This window comes from Pan troglodytes, chromosome 2, assembly GCF_028858775.2.
Source record: "Pan troglodytes isolate AG18354 chromosome 2, NHGRI_mPanTro3-v2.0_pri, whole genome shotgun sequence".
Classification (NCBI taxonomy): domain Eukaryota; kingdom Metazoa; phylum Chordata; class Mammalia; order Primates; family Hominidae; genus Pan; species Pan troglodytes.
The window spans coordinates 197190065-197211309 of NC_086015.1; the positions used below are offsets into that span (position 1 = coordinate 197190065).

The window sequence follows — 21245 nt, forward strand, 5'->3', positions numbered from 1 at the left end:
TTTGGGGGAAAAGCTCCTGATATATCAGTTAAAAACTAAAAGCTTTTAATGTATCAGTAATATATTAAATAGAATCATCCATTTGGTGCAAGGAACCTAACTGCAATTTCTGCAAATATCACCAGTAAAATAAAGGGATTGGATTAGACTTTGTTGTCCTTTCATCTTCCTGGGTTTGCAAATCCTTTCAGAATTAGATATAAGATATGGTTTCTGGCCCCAGAAAATACATATTTACTAGACATGTAACTCTCACCCAATTTTACTTGCAATTTAGGGACTTTACAAAATCCTGGCAGTCCATTGTGGACCACCAGGTTCATGAAAGCTAAACTACCCATTCTCTAAGGCCTCTTCTGCCTTAATAGGCTTCAGAGACTTCAATTCCTTCACCATTTTGCAGAGCCTCTGCAAGGAGAGGAAGGAGCAAAGTGCTCTTCCTACAGCTGCTGTGAAAATAACCATGCTTTAAACACTCAATTTAGGTTATGTTTAGAAAGCGTAGTCCAAATAAGCAGCTCTTCAGGACAATGGCATAAAACTACAACTTGACGTGTTTTTTTTTCCTAGAAGACAGGGAATGAGAAGGATGGAAGGCCTGGATAGCGTAAGATAAAGAATGGGGTATGGTTGGAACACGCAGATGGCACAGTCCTTGAAGAAGTGAGTGTTAAGGGTCTCAAGAAAGCGTGGGCAAGCAGCAATCTTGCCTCTGTGGGAAGTGGTAAGGGAAGCTACGCAGCTTCTCAACACACAGAGGGGTCCTTCGGACGGTACCTATAGCAGGCCTCGCTGTTGGTCATAAATATTGACTGCCCCTCCCTGAAAGAGGATGATATTTCTCCTTCTTCTTGACATTAGACTTGGCCATGCTATTTGCCCTGGCCAGTGAAATGTGCAGAAATGACATCTCTCACTTCCAGGCAGAAGATCTAAGAGCCAGCTCAAGGTTTACCATGTGCTCTTCTCCCCATCCACGAGGCTGGCAGGATTCTAGGCCTACTGCACCCTCAGTGAAGGGAACGTCGGGCAGCGCTGCAGTCAGCCTCTCAGGCATCAGGTGAGTGCGAGAAAATATTTTTGATATTGTAAGCCTGTGAGATTTTGGAGTTGCTTGTCACTGCCGCAGAGCCAAGCCTAACTTCCTGATATACTACCATCCTCCTTTGGGAAGGAAGAGAGATGGATTGCAGCACCAGCCAGCGTCTGAAGGAACTACGTGCACCCTCCTCTTTCCATCCTCCCCACTCCTGACGCTGTTAACAGCACTCTCCTGTCATGGTTAGTGCTAAGTGTCAATTTGATTGGGTTGAAGGATGCAAAGTATTGTTCCTGGATGTGTCTGTGAGGGCGTTGCCAAAGGAGATTAACATTTGAGTCAGTGAACTGGGGGAGGCAGACCCACCCTCAAAGTGGGTGGGCACCATCTCATCAGCTGCCAGCACGGCTAGACTAAAGCAGGCAGAAGAAGGTAGGATAAGCTGACTTGCTGAGTCTTCTGGCCTTCATCTTTCTCTTGTGCTGGGTGCTCCCTGCCCTTGAACATCAGACTCCAAGTTCTTCGGCTTTTGGACACTTGAACTTACACCAGTGGCTCTCTCTCTCTCTCTGGCCTTCAGCCACAGACTGAAGACTACACTGTCGGCTTCCCGACTTCTGAGGTTTTGGGATTCAGACTGGCTTTCTTGCTCCTCAGCTGGCAGAGGGCCTATCGTGGGACTTCATCTTGTGACTATGTGAGTCAATTCGCCTTCATCTATACATCCATCCTACTAGTCCTGTCCCTGTAGAGAACCCTGACTAATACACCTCCTCATCCACTATGACCCAAGGAACTGTAGAGCTCAGCTGAGAGCCAGTAGCCCATCAGTCATGCCCTCTGTAGCAGGTTGAATGATGCCCCCGAAAAGAGATGTCCACATCTTAACCCCCCAAATCATGAATGTGACTTAATTTGGAAAAAGAACCTTGCAGATATCATTCAGATTCTCCATATGAAATCATCTTGTATTACCAGGATGTGCCCTAGATCCAAGGACAGGTGTCCTTCTAGAGATGAAGAGAAGACAGAGGAGATGGAAGTGATGCAGCTACAAACCGAAGAACCCCTAGGACCACCAGGAGCTTACAGACTCAAGGAGGCTTCTTCCCTAGAGCCTTTGAAGACAGCCTGCAGGCCGGGCGCCGTGGCTCACGCCTGTAATCCCAACACTGTGGGAGGCACAGGCAGGCGGATCACCTGAGGTTGGGAGTTTGAGACCAGCCTAACCAACATGGAGAAACCCCGTCTCTACTAAAAATACAAAAATTAGCCGGGCGTGGTGGTGGAAGCCTGTAATCCCAGCTGCTTGGGAGGCTGAGGCAGGAGAATCGCTTGAACCCGGGAGGCTGAGGTTGCAGTGAGCCGAGATCGTGCCATTGCACTGCAGCCTGGGCAACAAGAGTGAAACTCTGTCTCAAAAAAAAAAAAGAGAGAGAGAGAGCCTGCAGCCTTGCTAACACCTTGATTTTAGACTTCTGGTCTCCAGACCTGTGAGAGAATAAATTCTGCTGTTTTAAGCCACCCAATTTGTGGTAATTTGTTACAGCGACCATATAAAACTAATAATTTCACTTTTGCAAAATAACTTTTCTTCATTTCTTCCTCTCTTTGATATACTTCTTAAAGGCAAGAGCTACAAACCAGTATACTAACGGACTGGGGAAAAAGCCTACCTTTCTCTCTATCCAGTCCCCAGGGCAGGGCCGCAATTACGTTGAAAGGGAGGGAGAATGCCAGCTCACAAAACCTGACTGCTCCACTTCCTCTCCAGGGGAGACAGCAGCAGTGAGAGAGGCTGAATCCGTGATTATGGACTATGCAGAAAGTGAGTCTCAAAATAAACAGCTCCTGGAGTCAAAGCTCAGGGGACGACATACAGAATTTTAGAGTCTTCAGGACAGAGAGAGAGCAGGTAGTTCAACTTCTTCAGGGAGAGTTTTCAGAGGTACAAGAGAGCAAGGAATTTTGTATATTTGCATATGTTTTTGTTTTATTGAGGACTCTGAGGGCTGGAGAGCAGAGAAATCTGTCCAGGGTCACAAACTAGGGGCTGATACCAACTTCACCACCCAGTGCAGGAGGGCTCTTCTTCCACTTCTGGGGTCCCGCCTCTGTGGTGCTGCCCCCAGAATGGGGGCTTGTTACATAACAGGTCTCACTCCTTTAGGTCCTTCATAAGCCCTCAGCTCTCCTGATCTGGGGACCCCACTCCATGTCATTTTAAACATCTTAAAATGCATGATTATCTCATATCAAATGTAATTTTTTCTCTTTAAAAATCTCATGGTTCTTTTATAATTTTTGCTTCTGAAAGTAATTGCCTATAATCAACTTGCTTGATTTTAGATTTTCTACAGTTTTCAGTAATCATCATACAGACCCAGGAGAATCTAGCCATAGATTGTTTTCAAAAGCGATGAAATTTATATGAATGCTACATTTCATAATTAATAAGACTGGCATTATGCTTTCTGTTGTACAGATTTAATTAACATTTTTATTAATTTCAGGTTTGCCTTTTAGTGTTTTGATTGGGAAGTATTTGGGGAAGCCTTCACATGAAGGATGGTCAACAGGTGTTAGCAGGTAAGGTAGACAGAACTGGGTGGCAGTGCCTGAAATGTCCAGCAAACATCTCGGCTTGTGGGGCTGAGTGTAGGTGAGGGAAATAGCAGGAGAATGGATTTTAAGCACTGAGCCAGGCACTACCATATCCATAATCTCCTCTGAGACTTGGAAACCAAGCTGGGGCCAGGTTACAAATGACTTCACATGCCATTCTCCCCGCTGCCTGCCACTTGTACCTTGGGCAGCCACTGGGGACATTCCTGGTTCTGGATTCCTGCCTCTGAGCAGCTCTCTTAACATGAGTAGGAGGCCTGTGCTTCCCCACACCCGTTTCCATCTGTTTGCATGGACCAGAGCCACTTGAGATAGGGCCTTCCTAGGAATAGAAGATAAGACCAGCATCATTCCAGGGCCACTGTGGATAGGCTTTCCCTACCCAGGAAATGACTGCTGCATTGATCTCTGTGCCACTCAGGCCAGGGCATCCTTGTGGGGAGGATTCCAGTCTGCATTGCATCAAATACCTAGGAGAGGGAAAAGCCGTTTAAGCTAAGCATATGTTTATTTGATTGAAACAAATAACTCTCACAGGCCACAAACAATACAGGCAGACAGATGTTTCAAGCGGCACCTCATCAGCTGATTGGGCCATCATGCAATATCAGTGCACAGAATAATTCTGGAAAGATTCTAGGAAGGGAAGTTGGCTATCTTAAAATCTCTCCCTTTGGGATGAATTTCACAGCAACCACTTTAGATGGTAGTAGCGACTGATGATCCCCATTTTAAACCTTAGAACAGAAGGAGCACTCCCCCAGTGATACCCAACTAGGAATGGAAGAAGCCAAGAAGACCACAACCCAGGTCTTTAGACTCTGAGATCTCTTTTCGTTGAGCTTGGCAGAACTACCACTCCAAAGACTCACAGCCTCTCAAAGAATGGTGAGAGCATGTTACAAAGACATAGAAACTGGCTTGAAAGGGCGCCTGCTGGTCAAACCTGGGGCAATTTATTTATCAAAATAAATAATAATGATAATAGTTGTAACTTTTGAGTAAAATAGAAATCTGTAAATCCACACTGATACAAACAAATACACAGAAAGAAGAGAAAGCTGTCTTTATAGTAAAATGACAACTGGTAAAAATAGACATAATGGAATTAGAATCACCATTTAGCAACCATCATAGTGATATTCAGCCAAGAAACATCAGTAGATGTTAGAACTAGTGGGTGAATGTTTACTAAGAAATGGGGAAATTTCATACTTTCAGAGCACCTCCAGCCAAATTCTTATTAACGACAAAGGGAAAAAGAGTAATTTTACAATGAATAGTCCTGACAAATACCACCTCAATTGAATAATCAAAGTGAACATTGGCTGGGCGCGGTGGCTCATGCCTGCAATTTCAGCACTTTGGGAGGCCAAGACTTGTGGGGCAATTGAGCCCAGGAGTTTGAGACCAGCCTGGGTGATATGGCAAAGCCCCATCTCTACAGAAATACAAAAAGTTACCTAGGTGTGGTGGCGTGTACCTGTAGCCCCAGCTACTTGGGAGGCTGAGGTAGGAGGATCACCTGAGCCTGGGAGGTCGAGGCTGTAGGGAGCCGAGATCATGGCACTGCACTCTAGCCTAGGTGACAGAGTGGACCCAGTCTCAAAAAAAAAAAAAAAAAAAAAAAAAAAGCAAAACCAAAAAAAACCTACAGTGAACATCACCAATAATGGGTCAAGTAGAAATCATGCACCACCTGATCAGATGTAAATATCTTGTCAAAAATACACCTCTCAATCTAATCAGGAGAAAACATTCGACAAAACCAAACTGAGAGACATTCTACGAAATAATCAGCACATCCAATCAAAAGTGTCAGTTATGAAAGTCAAGGAAAGATCGAGGAACTCTTCTGACTGAAGGAAGCTAAAGAGACATGACAATTACATGCAACAGGTGTTCCAGGATTGGGTCCTTTTGCTAGAACAAATATTATTTGAATAATTGTCAAAACTTAAATGGCATCTGAGGATCAGATGGCAGAAATGTTTTGATGTGAATTTCTTTATTTTGATGACTGCACTATAATTATGTAGGAGAATGTCCTTGTTTGTAGGAATTACACACTCAAGTGTTTAGGTTCAGGTTAAAAAGTTCTTTGTCTATTTCTGCAGCTCTCCTGTAAGCATGTAATTATTTCAAAATAAACAACTTAAAGAAAATACCCAGACGCGAGTGAAAGCGGGGGATATTAAATATATTTTTGTCACTTCTTCCAGGAAATAGGCTGCTTTCCTCAAGGACAGGGTAGTAACCAAGGACAAGCTGTCAATTGACACAGCTTGGTGTGCTTCTAGAAAGCCCTGTTTGCAATGAATGTGTGCAAATCAGTCCCACATCCCCAGTAGCTTAAATTTATGAGACTTCATTGTCGTTTACAGTCAACCTTTAGTTAACAGCAGCTCTTTCATTTTACCTTTACATCTGACTCATTCAATGAAAAAAATTTTCTGAAAAACAAAACACTGAAGAGTTCTGAAATAGCTTCCATCCATAAGGACCTTTTAATAAATGTGTTTAAAAAAAACTACAAAATCTAAATCTGTAATGTCAATGCTGGTTTCCTTAAAAGGGAGAACCACCAGAAATGAATGTGCTATCACCCAGCATGTAAGATAAACAAAATCAGCACCAGCTTACCACCACACAGAGCAATATACCTTCCTGTTATATTCTTCTTGCTGTCTACTGCTTTTCTGCTAAATTATGAATTTCCAATGAAATGTTTTACAGTGTATGACTCTTCTGTCTACCAATAGCGGGCTTGCCCTCCCTCACTCCCTCTCTCCTTCCCTCCCTTCTTCATTGTCTTCATGCACCTGGGGAGATCAGAAAGTGTGTTTTTCTTACAAACCTTAGGAAAACTATAACACCTAGTGAGCCTATAATTAAACTTAATATAAACTGGGAAAGGCAGACAAGAACGAAAATGAAAATTGTGAATTGGATGAGACAGGCAGTTAGCACGTCTTCATTTCCTTTGTGAAAGATGAGTAAAGTCTGCAGACATCAAGTTCTCTGTGTGCTGTGCCTAACTTGGATCTGTATTTCAACTCTCCTTTCTCAAAGAAATGCCATGTCCTAGGGATGCTTGGAGCGTTTCCGCAGCATTCCACAGGAAGCTGCAATGACCCTCCATCCTCTCCAAGCAGAACAGGCTGTCTCCAACTCACAATCTCAGTATGTTCCAAAAGTTCTTTTTTCTTTTCTCTTTTTTTGTTTTTTGACACAGAGTCTCACTCTGTCGCCCAGGCTGGAGTGCAGTGGCAGCTCACTGCAACCTCTGCCTCCCGGGTTCAAGCGATTCTCCTGCATCAGCCTCCTGAGTAACTGGGACCACAGGTGTGTGCCATCATGCCTGGCTAATTTTTTGTATTTTTAGTAGAGACAGGGTTTCATTGTGTTAGCCAGGATGGTCTCGATCTCCTGACCTCGTGATCTGCCCATCTCGGCCTCCCAAAGTGCTGGATTATATGTAAGCCACTGCGTCTGTCCCCAAAAGTTCTTTTTTAAAGTATCATTTAGAGATTGGAAATAATGTTACAAATTATGATTAGATTTCCCAATTAGCCACAGAAGCTCCCCATAATTAGTGTATAATGTAACCAATACATACACAAGCTAATGTAACCAAGCATGGATGTGCATGCATGCATGCGTGCACACACACACATACACACACACAGCCTTCCACATACACAAAATGAAAACAATAATAGAAAAAAATGCATAGTATATCCCCTACATCATGCATCAACAAGCGTCTGTGGGCTAGCCTGGGACTCTAACCAACATTTTCACATTGATTCACTAGGAAAAAGAAAATCGAATCCAATTTAGAACTCAGGCCTTTGGATACATTCTTTCCCTATCCCATAGTTCCTTCTGCCATCACATCTCACCCTGCAACCCCACACTACCTCATCCCTGACAAGTATGGAATACTCTTCTCAGCTCCTCAGGCCACAGCTACCTCTTGAAAAGGAAACCTCATTCCACAGAGGGTTTCACTCTATCACACACACACACACACACACAAACACAGACATACGTACATACACATACACAAACACAGACATACGCACACACACAAACATAGAATGACTAAGGTGGCATTTTCCGGTGATGGCTGTGAGAAAAGCATCCATAGTTCAGAGGCTACATTAACATTAGTGATGCATGTTCACAAGTGGCCCCTTCACTTGGAATTCTGATATGAACAAGAACATGGTGAGGGGGTCATGCTAAGCCAAGCTCTCATTCATTCCCACAGATAGAGACCCCAGGCCTATACTCAGTTTTATGATACTGTACTGTGATCATTGTCTTGCTGTAATTTTGTTTTCTCTATTTCTGGCATGATCTGTTTCATTGAACACAGAAAATATGACATGTGGGCAGAAAATGAGGCCTAAAAAGAAATTTAGGAAAGCAAATATCATTTGTCATTTTACCACTGGATAGGCATTTCATTTAGGACAGGTTTCTAGTGAAACTTGGTGAAATTTTCTTGTTTAAAACATCTTTGGAATAGTCTAATTCTCATGATGATGAGCAAAAGAAACAAGAAGAGGGAGGAGAAGACCTAAATAGCCATTGGTACCAACTCATTGCTGTAACCACACACAGCTATAAATTTATTAGATGTGACACGATTTAAGTTTCAAAAAATGAAAAGAGCATTGCCAGGATGATCTCACTGAAAGTAAAAATGTCCTTGAAATTCTTATTCTGTGACAAAAAATGAGGGCAAATCTGTCTGGTATTCTCTCTCCTTGTTCTTCTTCAAGACAAAGTTTCTAAAATAATCTCAGACGTGGTGTAACATTTGCCAGACAGCTGTTCTAGGGAATGCCAGGAAGATAATCCTTGGGTCTATCATCGTCTTTTGTATTTTTTCTCCCTTCAGTACATTCTGGGTTCAGGCCAGCACATAGACACCATGTTCAGAAAGTTTAGAAAGTCTCTCTAGGGAGACTTGATGTCTCTGGAGGTCTTTTATGCCGATTTTACTGGCCTCGTTGAGAAGGCAGTTTCTTGACTTCTTGGCAAAGGGATTGACCTTAAGTCTGTTTCTAGAGGGCAAATGTCTGTCAAGATGAAGCCGTGGCTGAGGCTCACCACTCAGGGATTCACCTGATCTGAATTCTCTCTCTCCATCCCTGAGATAGCTCCCATGGATGGTGAGTGAAACTCTGAACCAGGAATTATAGATTTGTTCATCTTATAACTAGAAAAAGACCCTAGAGGACATTTAGCTTAGCACTCTCCCTTCCAACCTATTGGTGACCCCCACTGTCAGCAGAAATGAGTTTTCTAGAAAACAAAATGCTTTCTCTCAATACACATGTTCAAAATCTCATGCATATTTTAATACTTATGACTTCATATTTCATTTGAATGAGTGCGATGATTAAATTTGGGACAGAGAGAAAAAGAATCTTGTGTGTTTACAAACCTAGTATAAAATCCTGAGGTCAGCCCTTCCCTCAAATCTTCAAAACACAGTTCTCTGATGATGCCGCTTCTTAAACCTTCATCATCTGTCAGAGAACAAAAAAGACTGTTACTAGAAGAGGAGACAGAGGAGCATACAATATGGACATGGGACTGGAAAACAGACACTGATCTGAGGCAGAGGCAACATGATAAAAAGTTCATAGCTCTCTTTCAGGTCCCAACAGATGGACCCAGGAAGCCAGATTTCTGGCCGTGGAGAAATTGTTCTCTTGTCACCAGGCTTTCTCCAGTTCTACCATGAAATAGGCTAGTGTATTGGTTTGTTAGCATTGCCATAACAAAAAGCCATAGACTGGATGGTTTAAACAACAAAAATTAATTTTCTCTCAGTCCTGGAGGCTGGAAGTCCAAGATTCAGGTGTCAACAGGCTTGGTTTCCTCTGAGGTCTCCTGACTTGCGATGGCCAGCTGCCCTCTTCTGTGTCCTCACATGATCTTTCTCCCCTGTGACATTCGTGGTATCTCTTTTTGTGCTCAATTTCCTCTTCTTATAAGGAAGGACATACCTGTAGTCCCAGCTACTGGGGAGGCTGAGGCAGGAGAATCGCTTGAACCTGGGAGGCAGAGGTGGCAGTGAGCCGAGATCGTGCCACTGCACTCCAGCCTGGCAACAGAGTGAGACTGTGTCTCAAATAAATAAATAAATAAGGAAGGACACCAGTCAGATTGGATGAGGGCCCACTTAAATGGCCTCATTTTTCACTTATTCACTGCTTTCAAGGCCTTATCTCTGAATACAATCACATTTGGGGCACTGCGGGTTAAGGCTTCCATACATGAATTTTGAGTGGACACAGTTCAGCCCATAACAGAAAGAATTCTTTTCAAAATAAGATGCTAAAATCCAAACAAGTCATAGGATTTCAGAGTTTTTTTTAAACAAGTCAAATAAGAAGCATGATTAAGTCCATGATATCATCACAGGCTCTGAGCTCACAGCAAGTGAACGATGCTCCCGTTGAAGTAAGAAAGCCTAAGTCTGTCTCTTCTGACCAAACCTCTTCACCTGGGTTCTAAGCCTCTTCCAATGTGAGCTTGGAACCGAGACTGAAACTCACCAATAGAAATATGAGGCACTTGAGTAGTTTTTAATTTTCTAATAGCCATGTTAAAAACGAGTAGACTTAATTTTAAAATATATTTTAACTCAATATATTCAAAATATCATCATTTCAATATGTAATCAGCATTTAAGAACTGTGAATGAGCTATTCTACGTTCCCATTGCCACACCATGTCTTCAGGCGCTGGTGACTATTTCATGCTTACAGCACATCTCAATACATCCCAATATCTCATGCTTACGGCCACATTCCTGGTGCTCAGCAGCCACGTGTGGCTGTGCAGACGTAGGGAGTGGCCAGGTCTACAGTGGCCCAGGAAATTGACCTGTGTTCTGCTCCAGTCTGAAGTCTGAGGGTTTACTGAATGAGTAGGATGGATCTGCAAGGAAAAAGATATCATGAGGTCCTCAAGAGCAGTCAGTGACTTTGGGGATCTTTATGGACCTCGTAGAGTGGCCTAGAGACTTGTGAATCGGGCCCTGTCACACTGGTGCCTTTCAAAACTTAAGACCTTATTGGCTAACCAAGGACGTGGCTCAGGAGCAGAGCAACCCAAGAAGGACACTGACCATCCTCATGCCTCTCAGCTCTGACTTGGCAAATAGCCCAAGAAAGAATTCTTACCTCAGCCCTCCATTCTTCCACTGACTGGTCCAATTATTTAAGCCCACGTCCAACAGGAATCAAATAGGTCTACTGAGAAATGTTATATTAGGTTATCTCCCCTCACAGGTCTTTCCTTTCAGGCCAGCTTTCCAGGAGTCCATCACGAGGGAGTGGGAAGAAGGATGCTTCCCTGCAGACCAGCAGGTGTCTTATGATGGTGTCATATAAGAAAATATTCATTGATACAGAAGTGAATATTTTCTTATATGATTGGGGGAGCATTCATAGTTGGTGAAAAACTTTGGAAGTCAATGGCCTTGGAGGATTATTGACTTGGGAAAATTGTATGGGAAGTTGGAGGGGTCCCCACTCCCCAAAGGGTTTTAAGGCAAGTCTAGTAGCAAAGCAAGTGGCCTAAAAGACAGACCAAGGCAGCTTTCTCACTGCAACAACACAGGCTCTCTTCTGTTGCCGGTCGTAAGAGAAGTCACCTAAACGTGTCATTAACTAGGAAGAATTGTAAGATTATCTACAGAGCTAAGGTTTTGTCCTAACAGCACATTCCTAGTACTGACATTTCCCACTTACATGTGATTTCCATAATGTATAATAAAACGTTTGATCCCCAGAACATCCTTATGAGGTAGACTAGAAAACCGAGGCTCACTGAGGCAGCAAAGTGAGTGTGTTGTAGAGGATTGCAAAACGAGTCTTACCTCAGGTCTATATAAATAGTATACAGGGTCATTGACATGTTAACATATCTCCATGTGTAGTAAATAAACACTTAATAAAAATTGGTTGAATGAATACCAAATAAGAAACTGATTTCCTTGAAATTTCTCAGAAGACAACATTTCCAGGTTTAAGTGTGCTCAGAAAAATGGATCAAAGTGTCTTTGCCTGATTAATATTGTTTAGGAACAGCAGAAGATATTTTCTTTAGATTTTTTAAAATAAAATCATTATACAGAGGTGGCTTGAGAACACCCATCTCCATTTCTCCAGGCTTCTTGCAACACTGCATAGATACCCCAGCCATGGTGTTTAACATTAGGCAAAGCAGCCTCCATGGGGAAAATGTATCGTCCACATTTGACTTTGACCATCCACAGAGGCAGGGCCAGCCCAGCAGAAACGGTGCTGGGCGTGTCAGCCTCCACCAAGGCCTGTGCTTTCCTCACTTAACCTGGAGGTAGGAATTTCCAGTGAAGAAGATGCTAGAAACAGGGCCAAAGGGATTGAGTAGAGGTAACTGAGTAGGAGGAACAAACTGCCGAAGAGAGAAAATTGTCTCCCTATAGACTATTTTTATCCTTCAGGTTCTGATCCACCATTCCTGTCTCGGGGGAGGAGGGAATCAAAGGATCTCTGACACTGGGTGTTCAAGCTGAAAGAAATCTAGAGATACTAATCACAAGAATAACCAACACGTGCAAGTCCCAGGCATAGCCTAAACACTTCACCTATATTAACTCATTCAGTCTCTGGCAGGTACCCCTGTGGCCCGTCCTCCTCTTCCGTAACCCCATCTTGTACGAGCCCAAGTTCCACTGTTCACATCATCTTTGGAAGACCCAGGTGGATGCTCATCCACCCCCATCCTGGAGTTGTGCAACCCTGTGGCCTTTTGCCCATTTTACAGCGGGAGAAACATCACATATCCAACAGCCTCACTTTACTGATGGAGAAAGTGACAGGAACTTACCACACAGCAAATTACTGACAGAGCTGATTCTACGACTTTGACCCACCCCCCCAGTTTTGAGTCTGATGCTTGTGCAGTCTGCCATGTGCTGCATTTTGGAAGCTATGAGTGATGGACTCCTGCATCCCTACCTTGAAAAAGCTCACAACAGACAGGGGAAGATACTGGTAACTCAGGTACAGAAGCACCAGGACGCCTTCCACTGTCAGGTTCTGGCTCATGGTTCCATCACCCTCCTGGTTACACTTGGTGTCCCCTTCCTCAAGTCCCTCCTCCAGTAGGTCACTACCCCTTTCATCTTAGCAAGTGTCTGTGCTTCAATTTCCTCCTCCAGAGGATGGAGATAATAACAGAACTTATTCCTGGGTACATATGGGAATTAAATAAGTTAATATTTCTAAAGCAAATAAAATAGTGCTTGGCACAGAGTAAGCATAATATTCAGTGTTTTGTTAAAATGCTGGGTTATTAAACGGCCTCCTAGCTTTTTTTGCCTCCTCCAATATCAAACATTCTTGCTAAGACACAACCCTGCTACCACCTGCCAAGCTCACGTTGCCTGTAGTAGTAGGTCTCAAATGTTAGTTGGCACAGGAATTTCCTGGGGTGCTTACAAAAAGTGCAAATGTATGAGCCACTCCCTGAATTCCGGTTTAGGAGGTCTGGGGTGGGGCTCAGAAATCCACATTTTCAACACGTATCCACAAGGGATTCGGATGTAGGTGGTCTGACACCACAGTTTGAGAAAAAGAGGCCTCCTAGGTAAAGCCCACCTTTAGCATGGCCTTCACTGATGTCGACCATCTGGCCCTTGTCCACCATCCCAGCCTCACTGCTCAAAACCCCATGCCCTAATCCCACAGGCCAGACCTGCATCAAGAAAAATAAAAAGCCACATTGCATTTCTCCATATGACTGCTGTGTTACATGAGAGTAGAAAAAAGAGCTGAGTTGACACCCAGCGAAATCTCCATGGTCATTTCTTCGGGGTTGCCATGGGAACCACATCTCCGTGACTTAGCCTAGAGTGAGAGGAAAAGCTGAGAGGGACACACACACACCTTGTTTCTGAGCTTCTGTTCTTTTTCTGAATCACAGAGACCAGACCCCTTCCCTTCTTCTCTTAAAGTAACTCAAGGGATGGTCAGCTCTAAATTTGAGCAAAGGAAGCTGAAAAGGAGCAGAAGAAAAACAAAAGATAGGCCTGAAGCCAAGGGGACAGCACACCAACTAAGACAAATGCGGGCACTTAAGGTCTAGTACAATCCTGCTCCCACCCATTAACTCGTCCAAAGAGAAACATTGTTTCTTCTCTCATGAGAAAGCAACTTAAACTGACTCCATGTTGGACTCCCTAAAAACTAAGTCTTGGTGACTTGGGGTCTAGTCTAAGAATTGTTTGTTTGTTTGTTTGTTTGTTTGTTTTTGAGACAGAGTCTTCCCTTGTCACCCAGGCTGGAATGCAATGGCATGATCTTGGCTCACTGCAACCTCCATCTCCCGGGTTCAAACAATTCTCCTGCCTCAGCCTCCCAAGTAGCTGGATTCCAGGCGTGTGCCACCCCACCCAGCTAATTTTTGTATTTTTAGTAGAGACGGGGTTTCACCATGTTGATCAGGCCGGTCTTGAACTCCTGACCTCAAATGCTCCACCCGCCTCAGCCTCCCAAAGGGCTGGGATTACAGGCATGAGCCATCGCACCTGGCCTCTAAGAATCTTATAATATCCTTTTTTTCTGATTTTAAAATCCAAGCACATTTCAAATTTTTTGAGTCAGACCAAAAGAAGTCCCTGTTAATTTTCAGTGAAGAAACTTTCCTTCTTGATGGATTTCAGATCAAACCTATTTTTTTTTATATATCTAAACCTGACTTCCTCAACCACTAGAAGAGCAAGCTCCATTCTCTGCCTGTATGCAGTTGAATAGCATCGTTCAACAAGCATGTTGATCCAAAATCTTACAATGTGAACTTATTTGGAAATAGGGTATTTTTAAATGTAATTAAAATATACTTTAAGATGAAGTCATACTGGATTGAAGTGGGCCCGGAATCTAATGTCCTTAAGAAAGAAGAAAAACACACAGAGAAGGAAGTGCTGTGTGAAGTCACAGACACACAAGGAAGAAGCTGTGTTGACAAGGGAGGCAGAAACTGGAAAGGTGCAGGGGTAAGCCAAGGATTGCTGGCTTCCAGGGGCAGCTAGGAAGAGGGAGGGAAGGATTCTTCCCTTGAGCCTTCTGAGGGAGTATGGGCTGTGGACACGTGGGTTTCTGGCCTCCGGAACCGTAAGAGTGCACGTCTGCTGTGTATTTTTGTTGTTGTTGTTTGTTTGTTTGTTTGTTTGTTGAGATGGAGTTTCGCTGTGTCACCAGGCTGGAGTGCAGTGGCATGACCTCAGCTCAATGCAATCTCTGACTCCTTGGTTCAAGCAATTCTCCTGCCTCAACCTCCCAAGTAGCTGCGACTACAGGCGTGCACCACCACACCCAGCTAATTTTTGTATTTTTAGTAGAGATGGGGTTTCACCGTGTTGGCCAAATGGTCTCGATCTCTTGACCTCTTGATCCGCCCGCCTCAGCCTCCCAAAGTGCTGGGATTACAGACATGAGCCACCACCCCCAGCTGCAGGTCTGCTATTTTAAGCCACCTTGTTTGTGGTCATTTGTCACAGCAGGCCCAGGAACAAAGCAGCCCAATGGCCCCTTCCCTGATGACAAAACGTGCATATTCTGCAGGCTCTCAGGTTGATTACTGGACAATCATCAGGTCAGTTAAGCATGAAAATATCACTAGGATAGCTCAGATAATAGAATACTGTGAAAAGCAGCTTTACTTTTGAATCACAGAATTTCTTTAAGCAAAACCATCTTGGGCTGGAGTTAGAGTACCCTGCTGGAACTAAGTCCTTCTTTTGGTAACAGCATTCCAATTTCTTTTAGGGGACTTCTCTCTCCTTATTGTGTGCAGTTTCAGTGGGGTTGTCCCAGTTCCTTGATATCCCCTACCCAAGGAGCTGCCATATGGCCTAAGCTTTGCTGCCTCGACTTCTTCTAGGATTTTGTCTTGGACCAAGTGAGACCAGAAGGAAGAGCTGCAGGGGACTGTCCACCAGGACCTGCTGCCTGGATGCTGGGTGTTAACCAAGGTTAACACGGTTAACACCATGTAGGAGAACAATGGTGCTCCTACCCACCCTAAACCCCCTCATCCTCAAAGGCAGAGGGAGGATAGAAGAGAATTCCTGAGACTGATGAAATGTCACAATTACCCCCCACCCACATCCTACACACACACACACACACACACACACACACGGCGACATCTGTTGCAAAAATGCTGTGAAAAATACATTGTGTTTTTTTCCATGTGCTTTGTATTTAGGTCTTTAATATAAATTTATTTCAGAAATCAATACAGTGCTAGACAAGTTTTCTCATCTCTTTCTTTCTACCAGACAAAACGCATGACGTAACTTGGTGGGTTTGCCTTCCCTCCATATGAGTCTTTTGCTGTAGGTTTAGGGTTAAAGCTCCTACTCAATCATAGTGGCTATATTCGTTACCACTTGAAGTACATTTTCCCCTCTTTTTCCGTTGTTTTTGATCTTTGGTTTTCACTTAAAACATTTGTTATAAGATCCCTAACATCTCTTGTGGAAATAGATTAGATGTAAATTATAAATAAATAGGCATTCATAGAGAGATCAAGTGATCTCCATCAGCCTTATCAAGTGAGATCCATAAGTGATAGAAATTTAGCTTCCAGAAGCATTTCATTTATTCCATGGACAAAGTTGAATTGGGATTGGGAAGAACACAGATCGCCAAATGGAATACACCCCGACCCGTCTTCCTGAATGTTGCTGGCATTTTCATGTTATCCCCAAACTCTGACACCATTACCTTCAAAGACCTGCCTTAGACCCCTGAAATAGGTCCTGCAAGTGTCCAGCAGCATTCACAAAATTAACCAGAAAAATTCCTAAGCTGACAGTCAGAGATCCAGGGGGCAAAAGGCCATACCACACCCTCGCCTCTCACCAGAAACACGTGAAAAGCACAGGTCACATTGGTGTTATTTTGTTTTGTCCTCATATTGTTGAACTGAATCGATGTGCTCACCTGAAATAGCTGGCCTATCAGGAAGGTACTTTGTTGGGTGATTCCATTTGGCCAGAGAAAAGTGATCTTTGTTTTCCAACCCTTTCTCCTGTTCCAAGGGCCTGAAAATAACACCAACACCAACTTCTCTCAAATCTGAGGAGCTATTGTACAAACTTGAATAAGTCAGTTACTCTTTCTTTGCCTTAGGGACTAGGAAAAACAAAACAAAACAAAACATAGGCAGGACTGTTAGCATAAACCAGACCAGGGACCTGAAAAGATTAATATTTTCCATGGTCAGATGAAAGATGGTACATAAATGCAAAATGGCTCACTGTACATTATTAAATTTCAATTACACTTGAATTAGTTATAGAGTGACATTTTGACTGTTTCCTCTGTGTAATTCTCATAACTCCACCTGTCTGACATTTCCTTCCTCTCTCAGGTCCATATAGAACAGGTCCCACTTTGTAGGAGAGAGGGCACCCTGCAGAATTTCAAAACACACACCAGGGGAGGCCATTGCTGAGGCACAGGCAGGAAGTTTCAAACACTCACAGATATCAAGAGGTTAATAGCCCCCAGGGCTTGATCATTGAAGAACTACCCATTGAAGAGCAGAGAAAGTTCTTCATAAAAAAAGAAAAAGAATTCCAAATCCTTTCATCTCCTTATAGCCCTCAGGGACAAAAACTCATTGAATAACCAAGTAGACACGTCCCTCCTGATTTGAGTGGCCACTCGGAGAAAAAGCACAACAATTAAAAGCTTAGCACCCATTGTCCAGAACAAATGCAGAGAACAGAAAGTGTACGGGTAAGGGAGAGAAGGATGCCAAGAACAGAGATTTATAAAAAAGAAAAGGGAGAGAAAGAAAAGAAAAGGCAATGACCTCAAGCAAACATAACCTTTACTGCACAGAAGCTAGTGACAGGCAGGATGTGGAGGAGGTACCCAGGCCCCATCCCCACCCTTCACTTGGGTCATCGCCAGAAGTGCAGATGGCATGTGTTTGACACTGGGCAGGCTCTAGCACCTACCTCACTGTAAGAGAACTAGCTGAAGCACAGTTTTCACCGAATGCAGATGCTTCTGTCTTGGATAGATCCAAGGGCCATTATTACCTCCCCAAAGTCCCTGAGGATCTTATTATTATGTGGTGAAAGGAGGAGGGACCTCGCCACCTAACCTGGAGCTATGGTATTGTAGTGTCTTATAAAAGAGTGGTGTTAGTGCCCAGCCCTGAAGCTCAGTCATCTGCAGCTCTGCCCACGGGAGCCAGTGGTTTTTGTTTTCCCCTAACGTACCCCAAGTGGCAGAGAAAAATGAAATCAGGCCCCCAGATATGTGCCAGAAAGGGTCCTGCGTATTCTATACACTCACCCCAGCCTCCCTCTCACCTACCTCCAAACTCAAATAGTACCTAAAGCCTAACGTTGAGCTTAAAAATGCATGCAGAGGCCGGGCGCAGCGGCTCACGCCTGTAATCCAGGCACTTTGGGAGGCCAAGGTGGGTGGATCACCTGAGGTCAGGAGTTCGAGACCAGCCTGACCAACATGGTGAAACCCTGTCTCTACTAAAAATACAAAAAATTAGCCGGGTGTGGTGGTGCATGCCTGTAGTCCCAGCCACTCAAGAGGCTGAGACATAAGAATAGCTTGAACCTGGGAGGCAGAGGTTGCAGTGAGCCGAGACTGCAAGATTGTGCCACTGCACTCCAGCCTGGGTGACAAAGTGAGACAGTCTCAAAAAAAAAAAAAAAAAAAAAGTATGCAGAATTTACATCCTACAACTTCATAATGTATCTTTGTATCTTTGTTTTACTATCCAAATATTTCAAATTACTTACCACTAAGTAAACATATCCCATGAAGATATACCAAGCTTAGCCTGTGGTTTAATGTACTTCCCTGGGCCACCACTTCAAAAGGGGACCATGTACCCCAGTTTGAAGAGCCTGGTCTTAAACAATCACTTCTCTTGAAGAAGCAAAGACCTGGCAATCAGTCTGTAGACATATCTGAGCAGCTGCCCTATTTGTGTGTGTGTATGTGTGTGTATGCATGTGTGTGTGTGTGTATGTGTGTGCATGTGTGTGCATGTGTGCATGTGTGTATGTGTGTGCGTGTGTGTATGTGTGTGTGTGTGCATGTGTGTGCATGTGTGTATGTGTGTATGCGTGTGTGTATGCATGTGTGTATGTGTGTGCATGTGTGTGGGCATGTGCGTATGTGTGTGTGCATGTGTATGTGTGTATGCAGTGTGTGTATGTGTGTATGCATGTGTGTGTGCATGTGTGTGTGTGCGTGTGCGTGTGTGCATGTGTGTTGTTATTGTTAACAATAAAGGTTTTTGACAGATGAGCAACATTCCTATCACTCAGTGCAAAAGCTGAAGCTTCTTCAGTGCTCATGTTTAATCCACCCAATTTTAAAATGGCCTCCAAAATTTTGCATCATCTGGCCCCTCCCCAACTCTGCAGCCTCATCTCACATTGCTGTTGTCCCGTTGATAGCTGTGTTCTAGCTCTGCTTCGACCCCCATCCTAAAAGTAGTGTCTGCCTTGCTGCAAATTCTTCTACTTCAGTAAGAAGTAAATGGTTCCACTCTTGGTCCATGTGAATCTGAGACCCTTCTCTAATAACCTGCCTAGGATCTCTGTCTAGGACTTGCTCTCTCAGGGGGCCTTCCTTGCCACCAGTCCTTCCTCCTGCCACCCTCACTCTACAAGATACTATGGTTGCCCTCCCCAAGACCCATCCCCTCTTTCCCCTCCTTCAGAGCAGCTATGCCAGTCTCATACAATTGATCCCATCCTAGCTCCAGGATTTAAATTAATCATTTAGATTAATGCGTAATCCATTTCCTCTTTCTACAGTTCAAAGATAGGCACTTGACTTCAGATCATGCAGTCAGACAAAAGCCCAGGACTTTTGTTTGATGGTTAGAGGAGGAACAATCAGCTCTCTTTCTTTCTCAGCACATGGAACAGCAAAGCAAGTATCCTGGAGACTCTTAGCAGACAACGTGTAACCAAAGTAGGAGCCTGTCTTAGGGTAAAGCTGACACACAGAAGGCGGAGCAGAGAGAGCAAAGGAAACTGGGTCATTGGTTACATCCCCAAGCTACTGAGTTGAAACAATGTTAAGACTTACTCTCTAAAATATTTATTTCCAAGAGTCAGCACCCATCATCCTTATTTAAGGCAGTTTTATTTGGGATACAATAATAGATACATTTCCTACCCATATACAGTTTACAGTTCAATCAGGGAGAGAGAAAAGTATATAATACCATGAACTGGAGGAAATATTGGATACTAAATGGCATAGAGCTGGACCACTTAATCCAAACTCGGAATCTAAATGTGGAAGAACTGACCAAGATGTGATGGGTGGAAAGCAGGCAATATGATGGGAGGAAGAAAAATAAGAGAAAGGGTATGGAGTTCCACACAGAGAGAACAATATGTGCAAAGCCTGGAAGTAAGAGAGAACACGGTGCATTCATGTGACTAAAAATCATCTCATGATTTGGTCCTGTCTTAAAAAGCAGCCTCCAAGAGCTTGGTTATCCTGGATCCTGCCAGTCACCATCGCTTTTAAATTAATTGCAGCCTGATGGCCAGACCCTGGTGCCATCTTCAGCCAAAGGTGTTCTTGAATGAGCAGTACTAGTAGAGGCAGCAGGTACTGACCTACTGGGAGCCACACACAGGTATCTACACCCCACCCCGTACTCTTAGTACTAGCCTAAGACTTCCGGCAATCCACCTGCTCCCAATCCTCCTTACCAGCCAGGATTTGCATATGAAGTTATCAGGTCAGAGAATTCCGGTGGTACCCAGTGATAGTCTACCTTCATCATTCGTGGATTCCATATTTGCAAATGCACCTATTTGTAACCCCAAAGTCCATACTCATGCTGACGCAGGACAGGCAAGCCCCAAAATTGAGGCTTAGCCCAGGAGGGTTCTTGGCTTCATCCAGGAAGAATTCAAGGGTGAACCCACAGTGTTAAACAGCAATTCTGAAGCAGCAGAGTGTACAGCAGCAGCAGAGGTACTGTTTTTTTGCGGAACAAGACTACTCTATATGCTGTGTGCCCTGAGTATCAGCTCAGAGGCAGTTCTGCACTCATATTTATACCCACCTTTAACTATATGCAAATTAAGGGGCGGTTTATGTAGACAATTCTAGAATGAGAGTGGCCAATCCTGGGTTGCCATGCTAAGGGGCAGTAACTTTTGGGTGTCGCCATGGCAATGGTAAACTGACAGGGCACACTGGCCGGTGTATCTCATGAGGAGATGCTTCTGCCCCCAACCTGTTTTAGCTACTCCTCAATTTGCTCCAGTGTCCAAGCCCCACCTCCAGAGTCAAGTTCCGTCTCCTACCTCAATGGCTCTTTCAAGGTAATTCCTGGACATGCACAAACAGGTGAAATATTTGAGGCCCACGATGCATGCATTCCTAACTGAGGTCAAGCAAGGTGATGCCCTGCCTTCTTGTTTTGTCTATCATACTGTAAACAAATGTCCTTTTTGCAGTCCATTTAATGCCATGTTTTT

At 43.9% G+C, this 21245-nt stretch overlaps 1 long non-coding RNA gene across 1 annotated transcript; it reads right to left on the minus strand.

The window, feature by feature from the left end:
* Positions 1-3519: 3519 nt before the first annotated feature.
* LOC134807017 (uncharacterized) lies at positions 3520-20790 on the minus strand. Its single transcript, XR_010155896.1, has 4 exons — positions 20469-20790; positions 9694-10630; positions 9126-9210; positions 3520-4134 (listed from the first exon to the last, which is right to left on the minus strand). It is a non-coding gene; the product is annotated as an uncharacterized LOC134807017 (long non-coding RNA).
* Between the last annotated feature and the right edge of the window lie 455 nt (positions 20791-21245).